Source organism: Ranitomeya imitator, chromosome 1, assembly GCF_032444005.1.
Source record: "Ranitomeya imitator isolate aRanImi1 chromosome 1, aRanImi1.pri, whole genome shotgun sequence".
In the NCBI taxonomy this organism is placed as follows: domain Eukaryota; kingdom Metazoa; phylum Chordata; class Amphibia; order Anura; family Dendrobatidae; genus Ranitomeya; species Ranitomeya imitator.
The window spans coordinates 1049617266-1049632803 of NC_091282.1; positions in this window are offsets into that span (position 1 = coordinate 1049617266).

Below are 15538 nucleotides of genomic sequence, written 5' to 3' on the forward strand. Positions count from 1 at the left end.
TAACAGTAGCTCTGCTGTATGGTCTGGACCTCTGACTATAACATCAATCTGGCTGTGCACTCTGGAGCACCCATTATAACGACAATCTGCTATTATTAACTGCCTCCTACAGCAACAGACTAAATCACGGCTTATCAAAATATTTTTACTTGGGCCTCATTAGTTAATCCATTGCGAGGTCATAGCATATACAAAAAATACATTGAAAACCTGTTCCATGTATATGACATGAGGGCACTCTCCAGAATCTCCATAAGTGGAAAGACTTTTTTTACACATGAGCTATAGATATGTGGAAAAGACAAACTCAGCAAGAATAGGTGCTGGCTTTAAGAAAGGGTCAGGCAAATTTCTTAAAGCATAACCGTCGTTTTAGTTTTTATTTCATATATCGAAAATAAGCAACTTTGCAATATATCTTATCAGATAAATCTGCCTCTTTTTCTCTCAGAATTGATCAGTCATCAAAATTCTCAATTCTGACTTAAAATCTGTATTATGTGATGACAGACTTTCCCATGTCCAATCTATCAAAATATAAAATAAATTAATCTGAGCAGTAAACGGCTCATCGAGAAAAAAAAACAGAACTCCAGAATTATGTTTTTTGGCCACTGCAACATTGCAATAAAATGCAATACGAGGCGCTCAAAACAATGTACCTTCCCCAAAATAGTATCAATAAAAACATCAGCTTATGGTGAAAAAAATAAGGCATGACTTCAGGGCTGTATGTAGAGTTTCTGCTGCCCTAGGCACTTTTAGTGCTGCCTCCCCCTTTGGTGAGTATGACACTATCGGCAGTGACTTTGCCATAAATCGCTGATGTGAAAGTAGCCTTTTGCAGCAGATAAGGCAGTTTTTCCGCCTCTACTGCGTTCGGCCTCATTCATTCCCTATGGGACTTGCAGACATGTGCGGCACTTGCGGTTTTGCCGCGATCCGGCAAATGCGGTACTTGCAGCAATGGAAAAAAACTAGCAGTGTTTTTTGTATCACCGCAAGTGCAAAACCGCAATTGCCGCACATTTCCGCAAGTAGCCATCACTACCTGTCCCTGCACCTTGCTAGCTCATCCCTAACCATCCCTCTAACCTAAAACTACACTATAAAGCTTTAGAAAAACAATTTTTTTAACTGACATATTCCTATGATAATGAGGGCAGGACGGGCAGTCTCCGGGTCTCCATTCTCTCTGTGCACACCCTCAATCCCTGCCTCACTACCTGTGCACAGACCTCCCTCCACTGGACCCGGTAATCACCGCTCGCAGTAGTATACTGGCAGAGGTGTATCTAGGTTTTCTGGCACCAGGGGCAAGAATTCATTTTGGTGCCCCCCTCTCCACCAAGGACATATGCGCTTTGCACACTCAGTCATGTGCCCGCGAGCTCCTCTCCCTAATGCTCTCAATGTTCAGTGAAAAACTGAGAGAAGCAGAAGAGAAGCTCGTTGTCACAGGACCATGAGTATGAAAATCGCATATGAGTGACGTGTCCATCTAACGACTACTGGAACCTGCAGAGCTGAATGCTGACATCGCAGGCTACTGAATTCTCACAACGCATGCACTGCACACTTTTAGGATTGTCCCTGGCCGGTGGACAGTCATGTCAGCACAAGCATGTGATTTGTATACTTCTGACCACATTCCGACTAGACGTGCCATGCCTTATTCAGTTAATTTTCATTGACGGAGGCCACACATGTCTAGTCAGCATGTGACCGCATGTATGTAAATCACCAGCATGAGAGAATTCTGACAGCGTGCAGTGCGCACTGTGAGAACTAAGAAGTCTGCAGTCACAAAGAATGACTGCAGACTAGGGTTGAGCGACTTTTCTTTTTAAAGGATCGGGTCGGGTTTCACGAAACCTGACTTTTTCAAAAGTCGGGTCGAGTGAAATCGGCCGATCCTATAGAAAAGTCGGGGTCGGGGTCGGCCGAAACACGAAACCCAATGCAGTGCATTGGGTTTCTAATGGTTCCCAGGGTCTGAAGGAGACGAAACTCTCCTTCAGGCCCTGGGATCCATATTTAAGTGTAAAATAAAGAATCAAATTAACAAATATTGATATACTTACCCTCGGACGCGCCCTGGTTCTCACCGGCAGCCTTCCTTCCAAAGAATGAGCGCTTGAAGGACTTTCGATGACGTTGCGGCTTGTGATTGGTCGCGTGAGCGGTCACATGGGCGTCATGCGACCAATCACAAGCTGCGACGTCATCTAAGGTCCTTCAGGCGCTGATTCTTAGGAAGGAAGGCTGCGGGTTAGAACCAGGGCGCGTCCGAGGGTGAGTATATACCTATTAGGAATATACTCACCCTCGGACGCGCCCTCGGACGCTTCCTTCCTAAGAATTAGCGCCTGAAGGACCTTAGATGACGTCACGGCTTGTGATTGGTCACGTGACGCCCATGTGACCGCTCACGCTACCAATCACAAGCCACGACGTCATCGAAGGCCCTTCAGGCGCTCATTCATAGGAAGGAAGGCTGCCGGTGAGAACCAGGCCGCGTCCGAGGTTGAGTATATCAATATTTCAATATTTTTTTTTTTTATTCTTTATTTTACACTTAAATATGAATTCCGATACCGATTCCCGATATCTTAAACATATCGGAACTCGGTATCGGAATTCCGATTCCAGATCAGAAGATCGCCGACCTCATGGCCAACCCCACACAGGGGTCGGGTCGGGTTTCATGAAACCCAACTTTGCCAAAAGTCAGCAACTTCTGAATCTGGCCGACCCGTTTCGCTCAACCCTACTGCAGGCTCATCACAAACCTGGACATCCCCTTTAATGCTCCTAACTAGTGTTGAGCGATACCGTCCGATACTTGAAAGTATCGGTATCGGATAGTATCGGCCGATACCCGAAAAATATCGGATATCGCCGATACCGATATCCGATACCAATACAAGTCAATGGGACATCAAGTATCGGAAGGTATTCTCATGGTTCCCAGGGTCTGAAGGAGAGGAAACTCTCCTTCAGGCCCTGGGATCCATAGGGAGGTGTAAAATAAAGAATAAAAATAAAAAATATTGATATATTTACCTCTCCGGCGGCCCCTGAACTCAGCGCGGGTAACCGGCAGGCTTCTTTGTTCAAAATCAGCGCTTTTAGGACCTGAGAAACACGTCCCGGCTTCTGATTGGTTGCGGGCCGCCCATGTGACCGCCATGCGACCAATCACAAGCCGCGACGTCACCGCAAGCTATTAGCGCGCTCATTTTTAAAAATGAGCGCGTTAATGGCTTTCAAAGACGTAGTGGGTTGTGATTGGTCGCGGCCGCGACCAATCACAAGCCGCGACGTCACCGCAAGCTATTGACGCGCTCATTTTTAAAAATGAGCGCGTTAATGGCTTTGAAAGACATAGCGGCTTGTGATTGGTCGCGTGGCCGCGACCAATCACAAGCCGCGACGTCACCGCAAGCTATTGACGTGCTCATTTTTAAAAATGAGCGCGTTAATGGCTTTGAAAGACATAGCGGCTTGTGATTGGTCGCGTGGCCGCGACCAATCACAAGCCGCGACGTCACCGCAAGCTATTAGCGCGCTCATTTTTGAAAAATGAGCGCGTTAATGACTTTCAAAGACGTAGCGGCTTGTGATTGGTCGCGGCCACGCGACCAATCACAAGCCGCTATGTCTTTCAAAGCCATTAACGCGCTCATTTTTAAAAATGAGCGCGTCAATAGCTTGCGGTGACGTTGCGGCTTGTGATTGGTCGCGGCCGCGACCAATCACAACCCGCTACGTCTTTGAAAGCCATTAACGCGCTCATTTTTAAAAATGAGCGCGTTAATAGCTTGCGGTGACGTCGCGGCTTGTGATTGGTCGCGGCCGCGACCAATCACAACCCGCTACGTCTTTGAAAGCCATTAACGCGCTCATTTTTAAAAATGAGCGCGTTAATAGCTTGCGGTGACGTCGCGGCTTGTGATTGGTCGCGTGGCCGCGACCAATCACAAGCCGCTACGTCTTTGAAAGTCATTAACGCGCTCATTTTTCAAAAATGAGCGCGCTAATAGCTTGCGGTGACGTCGCGGCTTGTGATTGGTCGCGTGGCCGCGACCAATCACATGCCGCAACGTCTTTGAAAGTCATTAACGCGCTCATTTTTCAAAAATGAGCGCGCTAATAGCTTGCGGTGACGTCGCGGCTTGTGATTGGTCGCGTGGCGGTCACATGGGCGGCCCGCGACCAATCAGAAGCCGGGACGTGTTTCTCAGGTCCTAAAAGCGCTGATTTTGAACAACGAAGCCTGCCGGTTACCCGCGGACTCACCAGGGGCCGCCGGAGAGGTAAATATATCAATATTTTTTATTTTAATTCTTTATTTTACACATCTCTATGTATCCGATACCGATACCCGATACCACAAAAGTGTCGGATCTCGGTATCGGAATTCCGATACCGCAAGTATCGGCCGATACCCGATACTTGCGGTATCGGAATGCTCAACACTACTCCTAACATATATAAAAGCATGAGAGTTAGTATCACCAATAACATTTACATCCAGGTACCTTATAGATGACATCGCCTCTGGAGCCGTTCTTCTTTTCTTCTTCTTGTCCAGATCCCATGATGAATTTTTTCATCCACAGCCATCTCTGCAGACTTCTATCTTCTCCGTTCTTTTGCAGAAAATCTCCACATGATGCCCTTAAAGATACAAGTGTCATTATAATGCTCCTGAATAAAAAATTGCCCCTCACTATGTTGTCTGCACAAAATATGACCCCCACACTGTCCCGCTTATGGTACATGCTCTTCACACTGATCTCTCCTTTCTATATCGGTTCCCTCTTCACACTGTCCTCTTACACTGTGTCCCCCCTATAGGGCTCAGTATTTATATTCCATATTTATACTCCATCTTCCCACCCTGCGTGCATGGCTCCCCCATCTTCCCACCCTGTGTGCATGGCTCCCCCATCCTCCCATCCTGCGTGCATGGCTCCCCCATCCTCCCATCCTGCGTGCATGGCTCCCCCATCCTCCCAACCTGCGTGCATGGGTCCCCCATCTTCTCACCCTGCGTGCATGGCTCCCCCATCTTCCCACCCTGCGTGCATGGCTCCCCCATCCTCCCACCCTGCGTGCATGGCTCCCCATCATCCCACCCTGCGTGCATGGCTCCCCCATCCTCCTCCCCTGCGTGCATGGCTCCTCCATCCTCTCACCCTGCGTGCATGGCTCCCCCATCCTCCTCCCCTGCGTGCATGGCTCTTCCATCCTCTCACTCTGTGTGCATGGCTCCCCCATACTCCCACCCTGCGTGCATAGCTCCCCCATCTTCCCACCCTGTGTGCATGGCTCCCCCATCCTCCTCCCCTGCGTACGTGGCTCCTCCATCCTCTCACACTGCGTGCATGGCTCCCCCATCCTCCTCTCCTGCATGCATGGCTCCTCTATCCTCTTACCCTGCGTGCATGGCTCCCCCATCCTCCTTCCCTGTGTGCATGGCTCCTCTATCCTCCCACCCAGCGTGCATGGCTCCCCCATCCTCCTCCCCTGCGTGCCTGGCTCCTCTATCCTCCCATCATGAGTACATGGCTCCCCCATCCTCCTCCCCTGCGTGCATGGCTCCCCCATCCTCCCACCCTGTGTGCATGGCTCCCCCATCCTCCTCCCCTGTGTGCATGGCTCCCCCATCCTCCTCCCTGGTGTGCATGACTCATCTATCCTCTCACCCTGTGTGCATGGCTCCTCCATCTTCCCACCATGCGTGCCTGGCTCCCCCATCCTCCTCCCCTGAGTGCATGGCTCCCCCATCCTCCTCCCTGGTGTGCATGACTCCTCTATCCTCTCATCCTGTGTGCATGGCTCCTCCATCTTCCCACCATGCATGCCTGGCTCCTCCATCCTCTCACCCTGCGTGCATGGCTCCCCCATCCTCCTTCCTGGTGTGCATGACTTCTCTATCCTTCCACCCTGTGTGCATATCTCCCCCATCCTCCTCCCCTGCGTGCATGGCTCCCCCATCCTTCTCCCCTGCATGCATGGCTCCTCTATCCTCCTCCCCTGCGTGCATGGCTCCTCTATCCTCCCACCCTGCGTGCATGGCTCCCCCATCCTCCTCCCCTGCGTGCATGGCTCCTCTATCCTCCCACCCTGCGTGTATGGCTCCCCCATCCTCCTCCCCTGTCATACTCACCTCTCACCGCGCGGCGCAGAACTTCCCGGCATCTTTGCAGCGTCTTCCTTCCTGTATGAGAGGTCACGTGGTACCGCTCATTAAGGTGATGAATATGCGCATATTCATCACCTTAATGAGTGGTACCACGTGACTGCTGAAGGCAGAACGCGCTGCCGGCGCTGAGACGGAGTTGCAGTCACCTAGCTCAAGTGTGCCCCCCCACATCCTGGCGCCCTAGGCACGTGCCCTCAAGTGCCTAGTGGCAAATATGGCCCTGCACGACTTACAAAAAACTAATACCATAAAAATATAAATTTAAAAAAAATAAACTCAACCTAAATAAATACTAACACAACACCAGGTCACTTGTATTGACCATCCATTTAAAAAAAGCCCTCATAAGGCTATATGGCAAGAAAAATAAAAAAGTTATGGCACTTGGAAGAAGGGGAGGAAAACCGAAACAAAACAAATTAAAATAGCCAGGTGGTGAATCGGTTAAATCAAAATAACTTGAACTTCAAGGTACTGTAGATGTAGAGAGTTCTTTAGCATGTTGATCCAGTCTGATTACAGGATTCTACATATTTTCAAACGTTGTCAAGTTCAGTTATGAAATAAACCATTTTTTATTGATTTTTGACCTCCAGAATTCAAATCTAAAAATGAACATTTTTAGTTTGCCCTTGATTCTACTGTATATCAAAGAGTCTTCCTTTTACTGCTACATATAACTAATGCACAAAAGGTTCAGAATTTTTGAAGCATTATTATTTTTACAAATATAAAGATGCAGAATATTTTGTCATGACAATTATCTGATATTTATTTAGAGGAACCTTAGCAACAATTCAAATATCTAAAATATCTAAACACTACTGTGAATTATAAACAGAAATTGCTCTGCAAAATGTGGTCCTCATTCAGTGACAACTTTTTTTTTGCTTGCCTCTTGTACTCCTTCATTGGATCATCTCTTACAATTGTCCGACAGTAGTCTGCAATCATTGACAGATTCTATTTTCCTTGATATCTTTTCTCCATATCTGAAATATCGTGGTGAAATCTCTCATGGTGCACATTGTTCACTGCTCCACAGTTTAGTGAAAAGAAGTTAAGATGTGAATGTAAAAAATGTATCTTTAAGGACATGTTACACCCACGATCATTTCTATGTTTTGAGGAGATTTTCCACCAACTCTTCATAGTTATTGTCACACTCGCCCCCTGACTGGTGGGCGTGAGCTCGGGGAGTTGTGGCCCCACTGGGCCACAAACCAGACAACCCTGGAAGGGGCGTGACTATGACAGCTGCCTTGGTTTTCACTGGAGCCTCTGATGGTGAGGTCAGGCTTGTGCGGCAGGCAGCTGCCAAGTGCTACTCCAGGGTGGTGTCTGGCTGTGGCTGCTGATCCCACTTGGAGAACAGGAACACTAAGACAGGTGTGGGCATCAGGCAAGACTTGTAGATGAGCATGGATGAAACTCAGATGAGTAGGCTGGCACAGCTGAGACAAGGCTGGCAGAGACAGGACTGGCAGGAATGGCAGAGATACAGGGCTGGCAGGAACAGCAGAGACACAGGGCTGGCAGGAACGGCAGAGACACGGGGCTGGCAGAAACGGCAGAGACACGTGGCTGGCAGGAACGGCAGAGACACAGGGCTGGCAGGAATGGCAGAGACACGGGGCTGGCAGGAACGGCAGAGACACGGGGCTGGCAGGAACGGCAGAGACACGGGGCTGGCAGGAACGGCAGAGACACAGGGCTAGCAGGAACGACAGAGAAAAAGGGCTGACAGGAACGGCAGAGGCACAGGGCTGGCAGGAACGGCAGAGACACGGGGCTGGCAGGAACGGCAGAGACAGGGCTAGCTGGAATGGCAGAGACACAGGGCTGACAGGGATGGCAGAGACACAGTGCAGGTTGGTGTGGTGTATGAAGGAACGGGTAGTGACCTGTTCACACAGAAGATGCAGGTACGAAAACAAGCAGGATGGAATGGAGTGGGAAAGAACAGGTTGGGACCTGTTCACACAGGAGATGCAGGTACGGAAACAAGTAGGAAGGAATGGAGTGGGAAGGAAGAGGTTGGGACCTGTTTATACAGGAGATGCAGGTACGGAAACAAGCAGGAAGGAATGGAGTGTGAAGGAACAGGTTGGGACCTGTTCACACAGGATGAGAACCACAAGGCTGCGGATAGGAATGGCAGTGCAGCAGGAGATGGAGCAGCAACAGAAGCTAAGCAGAGCGGAACTGCAAGGAATGTGGAGAGAAGCTGCAGCAAGAGGTCTCTGCAGCAGCAAGAGCTAAGCAGAGCGGAACCACAAGGAATGCGGAGAGGAGGTGCGGCAAGAGGTCTCTGCAGCAGCAGAGCAGAGTAGAATGGAGCAGAACCGCAGGAGTGCAGAGCAGAGGCAAAGCTGCAAGAGAGCGGAGCCTGTTGTGAATTCTGTGGCTGAATTCACTCCTGTGGTCACAAGTGGTACTGCAGCTTCTGAGCTTCCTTCCTCAGGTGTTCTGGTGAGCTCATTAGCTGCTTCGTTACTTAACTCCACCTGATGCTGCTATCCTTGCTCCTAGTCAATGTTCCAGTGTTGGATCTGAGCTTCTCCTGATTGTTCCTGTGACCTGCTGCTCTGTATAGCTAAGTGCTTTTTTGCTATTTTGTTGCCTTTTTCTGTCCAGCTTGTCTTTTGTTTTGCTGGAAGCTCTGAGACGCAAAGGGTGTACCGCCGTGCCGTTAGTCCGGCACGGTGGGTCTTTTTTGCCCCCTTTGCGTGGGTTTTGCTTTAGGGTTTTTTGTAGACTGCAAAGTTCGCTTTACTGTCCTCGCTCTGTCTAAGAATATCGGGCCCCACTTTGCTGAATCTATTTCATCCCTACGTTTTGTCTTTTCATCTTACTCACAGTCATTATATGTGGGGGGCTGCCTTTTCCTTTGGGGTATTTCTCTGGGGGCAAGTCAGGCCTATTTTTCTATCTTCAGGCTAGCTAGTTTCTTAGGCTGTGCCGAGTTGCATAGGTAGTGGTTAGGCGCAATCCACAGCCACTTTTAGTTGTGTTTAGGATAGGATCAGGTGTGCAGTCTACAGAGTTTCCACGTCTCAGAGCTCGTTCTTTTGTTTTTGGGTATTTGTCAGATCACTGTGTGCGCTCTGATCGCTAGGCACACTGTGTCTCTGGATTGCCTTCATTACACCTTTCATTAGCAGTCGTAACAGTACTAGGAGCCAACTAATGATTCTCAATAGAGGGAAAGAAAAAGTTCTGACATCATTTTTTTTTTTTTTTCTCTGCTCTGTTTTTACCTTTTTTTTTTTTTTTCCCCTAGACATTTGGGTGTTTCTGGACACAGGTGTGGACATGGATTTTCAGGGTCTGTGCTCTTCAATGGATAATCTCGTTATAAATGTACAAAAGATTCAAGATACTATTGATCAGAAATCTATGTTAGAACCAAGAATTCCTATTCCTGATTTGTTTTTTGGAGATAGAACTAAGTTTCCAAGTTTCAAAAATAATTGTAAGCTATTTCTGGCCTTGAAACCTCATTCTTCTGGTAATCCTATTCAACAGGTTTTGATTATTATTTCTTTTTTGCGCGGCGACCCTCAAGACTGGGCATTTTCTCTTGCGCCAGGAGACCCTGCATTGAGTAGTGTCGATGCGTTTTTCCTGGCACTCGGATTACTGTACGATGAGCCTAATTCAGTGGATCAGGCTGAGAAAAATTTGCTGGCTTTGTGCCAGGGTCAGGATGATATAGAAGTATATTGTCAGAAATTTAGGAAATGGTCAGTACTCACTCAGTGGAATGAATCTGCGCTGGCAGCTTTGTTCAGAAAGGGTCTCTCTGAGGCTCTTAAGGATGTCATGGTGGGATTTCCTATGCCTGCTGGTTTGAATGAGTCTTTGTCTTTAGCCATTCAGATCGGTAGACGCTTGCGCGAGCGTAAATCTGTGCACCATTTGGCGGTATTGCCTGAGGTTAAACCTGAGCCTATGCAGTGCGATAGGACTATGACCAGAGTGGAACGGCAGGAATACAGACGTCTGAATGGGCTATGTTTCTACTGTGGTGATTCCACTCATTCTATTTCTGATTGTCCTAAGCGCACTAAGCGGTCCGCTAGGTCTGCCGTCATTGGTACTGTACAGTCCAAATTCCTTCTGTCCATTACCTTGATATGCTCTTTGTCGTCGTTTTCTGTCATGGCGTTTGTGGATTCAGGCGCTGCCCTAAATCTGATGGATTTGGATTATGCTAAACGTTGTGGGTTTTTCTTGGAGCCTTTGCGGTGTCCTATTCCATTGAGAGGAATTGATGCTACACCTTTGGCCAAGAATAAACCTCAGTACTGGGCCCAGCTGACCATGTGCATGGCTCCTGCACATCAGGAAGTTATTCGCTTTCTGGTGTTGCATAATCTGCATGATGTGGTCGTGTTGGGGTTGCCATGGCTACAAACCCATAATCCAGTATTGGATTGGAATTCCATGTCGGTATCCAGCTGGGGTTGTCAGGGGGTACATGGTGATGTTCCATTTTTGTCGATTTCATCATCCACCCCTTCTGAGGTCCCAGAGTTCTTGTCTGATTATCAGGATGTATTTGAAGAGCCCAAGTCCGATGCCCTACCTCCGCATAGGGATTGTGATTGTGCTATCAATTTGATTCCTGGTAGTAAATTCCCTAAAGGTCGATTATTTAATTTATCCGTGCCCGAACACGCCGCTATGCGCAGTTATGTGAAGGAATCCCTGGAGAAGGGACATATTCGCCCATCGTCATCACCACTGGGAGCAGGGTTCTTCTTTGTAGCTAAGAAGGATGGTTCGCTGAGACCGTGTATTGATTACCGCCTTCTTAATAAGATCACTGTTAAATTTCAGTATCCCTTGCCATTGTTATCTGACTTGTTTGCTCGGATTAAGGGGGCTAGTTGGTTCACTAAGATAGATCTTCGTGGTGCGTATAATCTGGTGAGAATCAGGCAAGGAGATGAATGGAAAACTGCATTCAATACGCCCGAGGGTCATTTTGAGTATCTAGTGATGCCGTTCGGACTTGCCAATGCTCCATCAGTGTTTCAATCCTTTATGCATGACATCTTCCGTGAGTGCCTGGATAAATTCCTGATTGTTTACTTGGATGACATTTTGATCTTCTCAGATGATTGGGAGTCTCATGTGAAGCAGGTCAGAATGGTTTTTCAGGTCCTGCGTGCTAACTCTTTGTTTGTGAAGGGATCAAAGTGTCTCTTCGGTGTGCAGAAAGTTTCATTTTTGGGATTCATCTTTTCCCCTTCTACTATCGAGATGGATCCAGTTAAGGTCCAAGCCATCCAGGATTGGATTCAGCCGACATCTCTGAAAAGTCTGCAAAAGTTCCTGGGCTTTGCTAATTTTTATCGTCGCTTCATCTGTAATTTTTCTAGCATTGCCAAACCATTGACCGATTTGACCAAGAAGGGTGCTGATTTGGTCAATTGGTCTTCTGCTGCTGTGGAAGCTTTTCAGGAGTTGAAGCGTCGTTTTTGTTCTGCCCCTGTGTTGTGTCAGCCAGATGTTTCTCTTCCGTTCCAGGTCGAGGTTGATGCTTCTGAGATTGGAGCAGGGGCGGTTTTGTCACAGAGAGGTTCTGATTGCTCAGTGATGAAACCATGTGCTTTCTTTTCCAGGAAGTTTTTGCCCGCTGAGCGTAATTATGATGTGGGCAACCGAGAGTTGCTGGCCATGAAGTGGGCATTCGAGGAGTGGCATCATTGGCTTGAAGGAGCTAAGCATCGCGTGGTGGTATTGACTGATCATAAGAACTTGACTTATCTCGAGTCTGCCAAGCGCTTGAATCCTAGACAGGCCCGTTGGTCGTTATTTTTTGCCCGCTTCGACTTTGTGATTTCGTACCTTCCGGGCTCTAAAAATGTGAAGGCGGATGCTCTGTCTAGGAGTTTTGTGCCCGACTCTCCGGGTTTATCTGAGCCAGCGGGTATCCTCAAGGAAGGAGTCATTGTGTCTGCCATCTCCCCTGATTTGCGGCGGGTGCTGCAAAAATTTCAGGCGAATAAACCTGATCGTTGTCCAGCGGAGAAACTGTTCGTCCCTGATAGGTGGACTAATAAACTTATCTCTGAACTTCATTGTTCGGTGTTGGCTGGTCATCCTGGAATCTTTGGTACCAGAGAGTTAGTGGCTAGATCCTTCTGGTGGCCATCTCTGTCACGGGATGTACGTACTTTTGTGCAGTCCTGTGGGATTTGTGCTAGGGCTAAGCCCTCCTGTTCTCGTGCCAGTGGGTTGCTTTTGCCCTTGCCGGTCCCAAAGAGGCCTTGGACACATATTTCGATGGATTTCATTTCTGACCTTCCCGTTTCTCAAAAGATGTCAGTCATTTGGGTGGTCTGTGATCGCTTTTCTAAAATGGTCCATCTGGTGCCCTTGGCTAAATTGCCTTCCTCCTCTGATTTGGTACCTTTGTTCTTTCAGCATGTGGTTCGGTTGCATGGCATTCCTGAGAATATTGTTTCTGACAGAGGTTCCCAGTTTGTTTCAAGGTTCTGGCGAGCCTTTTGTGGTAGGATGGGCATTGACCTATCCTTTTCCTCGGCTTTCCATCCTCAGACTAATGGCCAGACCGAACGAACCAATCAGACCTTGGAAACATATCTGAGATGTTTTGTTTCTGCAGACCAGGATGATTGGGTGTCCTTTTTGCCGTTGGCTGAGTTCTCCCTTAATAATCGGGCCAGCTCGGCTACCTTGGTTTCTCCATTTTTCTGCAATTCTGGGTTCCATCCTCGTTTCTCTTCAGGACAGGTTGAGTCTTCGGACTGTCCTGGTGTGGATTCTGTGGTGGACAGGTTGCAGCAGATCTGGACTCAGGTAGTGGACAATTTGACCTTGTCCCAGGAGAAGGCTCAACTTTTCGCTAATCACAGACGCCGTGTGGGTCCCCGACTTCGTGTTGGGGATCTGGTTTGGTTATCTTCTCGTCATATTCCTATGAAGGTTTCCTCTCCTAAATTTAAACCTCGTTTTATTGGTCCGTATAGGATTTCTGAGGTTCTCAATCCTGTGTCTTTTCGTCTGACCCTCCCAGACTCCTTTTCCATACATAATGTATTCCATAGGTCATTGTTGCGGAGATACGTGACACCTATGGTTCCATCTGTTGAGCCTCCTGCCCCGGTTTTGGTGGAGGGGGAATTGGAGTATATTGTGGAGAAGATTTTGGATTCTCGTGTTTCTAGACGGAAACTCCAGTATCTGGTTAAATGGAAGGGTTATGCTCAGGAAGATAATTCCTGGGTTTTTGCCTCTGATGTTCATGCTCCCGATCTTGTTCGTGCCTTTCATGCGGCTCATCCTGGTAGGCCTGGGGGCTCTGGTGAGGGTTCGGTGACCCCTCCTCAAGGGGGGGGTACTGTTGTGAATTCTGTGGCTGAATTCACTCCTGTGGTCACAAGTGGTACTGCAGCTTCTGAGCTTCCTTCCTCAGGTGTTCTGGTGAGCTCATTAGCTGCTTCGTTACTTAACTCCACCTGATGCTGCTATCCTTGCTCCTAGTCAATGTTCCAGTGTTGGATCTGAGCTTCTCCTGATTGTTCCTGTGACCTGCTGCTCTGTATAGCTAAGTGCTTTTTTGCTATTTTGTTGCCTTTTTCTGTCCAGCTTGTCTTTTGTTTTGCTGGAAGCTCTGAGACGCAAAGGGTGTACCGCCGTGCCGTTAGTCCGGCACGGTGGGTCTTTTTTGCCCCCTTTGCGTGGGTTTTGCTTTAGGGTTTTTTGTAGACTGCAAAGTTCGCTTTACTGTCCTCGCTCTGTCTAAGAATATCGGGCCCCACTTTGCTGAATCTATTTCATCCCTACGTTTTGTCTTTTCATCTTACTCACAGTCATTATATGTGGGGGGCTGCCTTTTCCTTTGGGGTATTTCTCTGGGGGCAAGTCAGGCCTATTTTTCTATCTTCAGGCTAGCTAGTTTCTTAGGCTGTGCCGAGTTGCATAGGTAGTGGTTAGGCGCAATCCACAGCCACTTTTAGTTGTGTTTAGGATAGGATCAGGTGTGCAGTCTACAGAGTTTCCACGTCTCAGAGCTCGTTCTTTTGTTTTTGGGTATTTGTCAGATCACTGTGTGCGCTCTGATCGCTAGGCACACTGTGTCTCTGGATTGCCTTCATTACACCTTTCATTAGCAGTCGTAACAGGAGCCCAGGCAAAGTCACAAGGGTACAGAGCAGGCAGAGCCACAAGAGTGCGGAGCATAAGCAGTCTGAGAACACAAGGAAAGACACAGCAGGGAAGGAAGTCACAGACAAGGAGACAGAGATAGGACTAAGTTCAGACAAGGTAATTGAACAAGACAAGGCACAAGAACAAAGAACAAAAACACAGGGACCAGGATATTATGCCTCCTGGAGGACAGACAGACAAGATCAAGGCAAGGCAAGGAGAAAAGCCTCTAGAAAGGGAGTAACACAGAGCAAGACCTGGCAAACTCAGAAGCTAAACACAAACTGAGCTAACACATTGTACAGGCCCAGTCCACTGGGTGGAGCTGCACTAAATACTGGAGGCCTCTTGGTAATTAGTCAGAAACAGATTAGACAGGTGCACCTGATTCCTATAAGAACCAGAGAGTTCAGGCGCCGCCCCCCCTATGCACACAGCCAGGAAGCATGCAGAGAGCAGAGGCACAGAATATGGAGCTGGCAAGAAACAGAAACCACATCATGACCTGGAACAGTGGGTAAGATAGTGTGAGAGATGAGAGGCCATGTAGTGATGCTAGCAGAGTTGTTACAGTTATCTGCTCTTGAGTTTCCCAAAAAATTAGTTACCACTTATGCGAATTCTACCCATGCAGCCATTTCCTTACCCTGTAACAAACAAATTCCTCATCTTGAAGAAGCTTATGAATCTGAGGTGCAATTAAAAGTAGTTCCTTTATCTTTGCTTCACTTTCACTCAACCTTGGAAATTTATCAATACTTGAATGCATTTTCATTGTTATCCCTTGCCTTTACAACCTTCTTCTTTAGGCTCAACTTAATATGCAATGGTGGTAAAATCTTATATGGGTCAACATGTGCTGGATGCAGGACATTTTTACTCTTGGGTTGAAGTGAATGTCAGAGAGGCCAGTCTATTATTGTAGTGATATTCTCTTGCATGCCTATCCCACTCACACAGAATGCAACAGAACTTTGTGTTTCTACCCTGCAGAGCAAGTAAGAGGTCAACCATTCTTAAGTAACACAACAGAAGGGCCACAAATGTTGGTCATAGTTAGGCACCTCAACAGCTGCTGCATGATGCCATAGGTTTTGTTCATGTAAACTGCATAATCAACTGGAATTGATGGTAACCTAT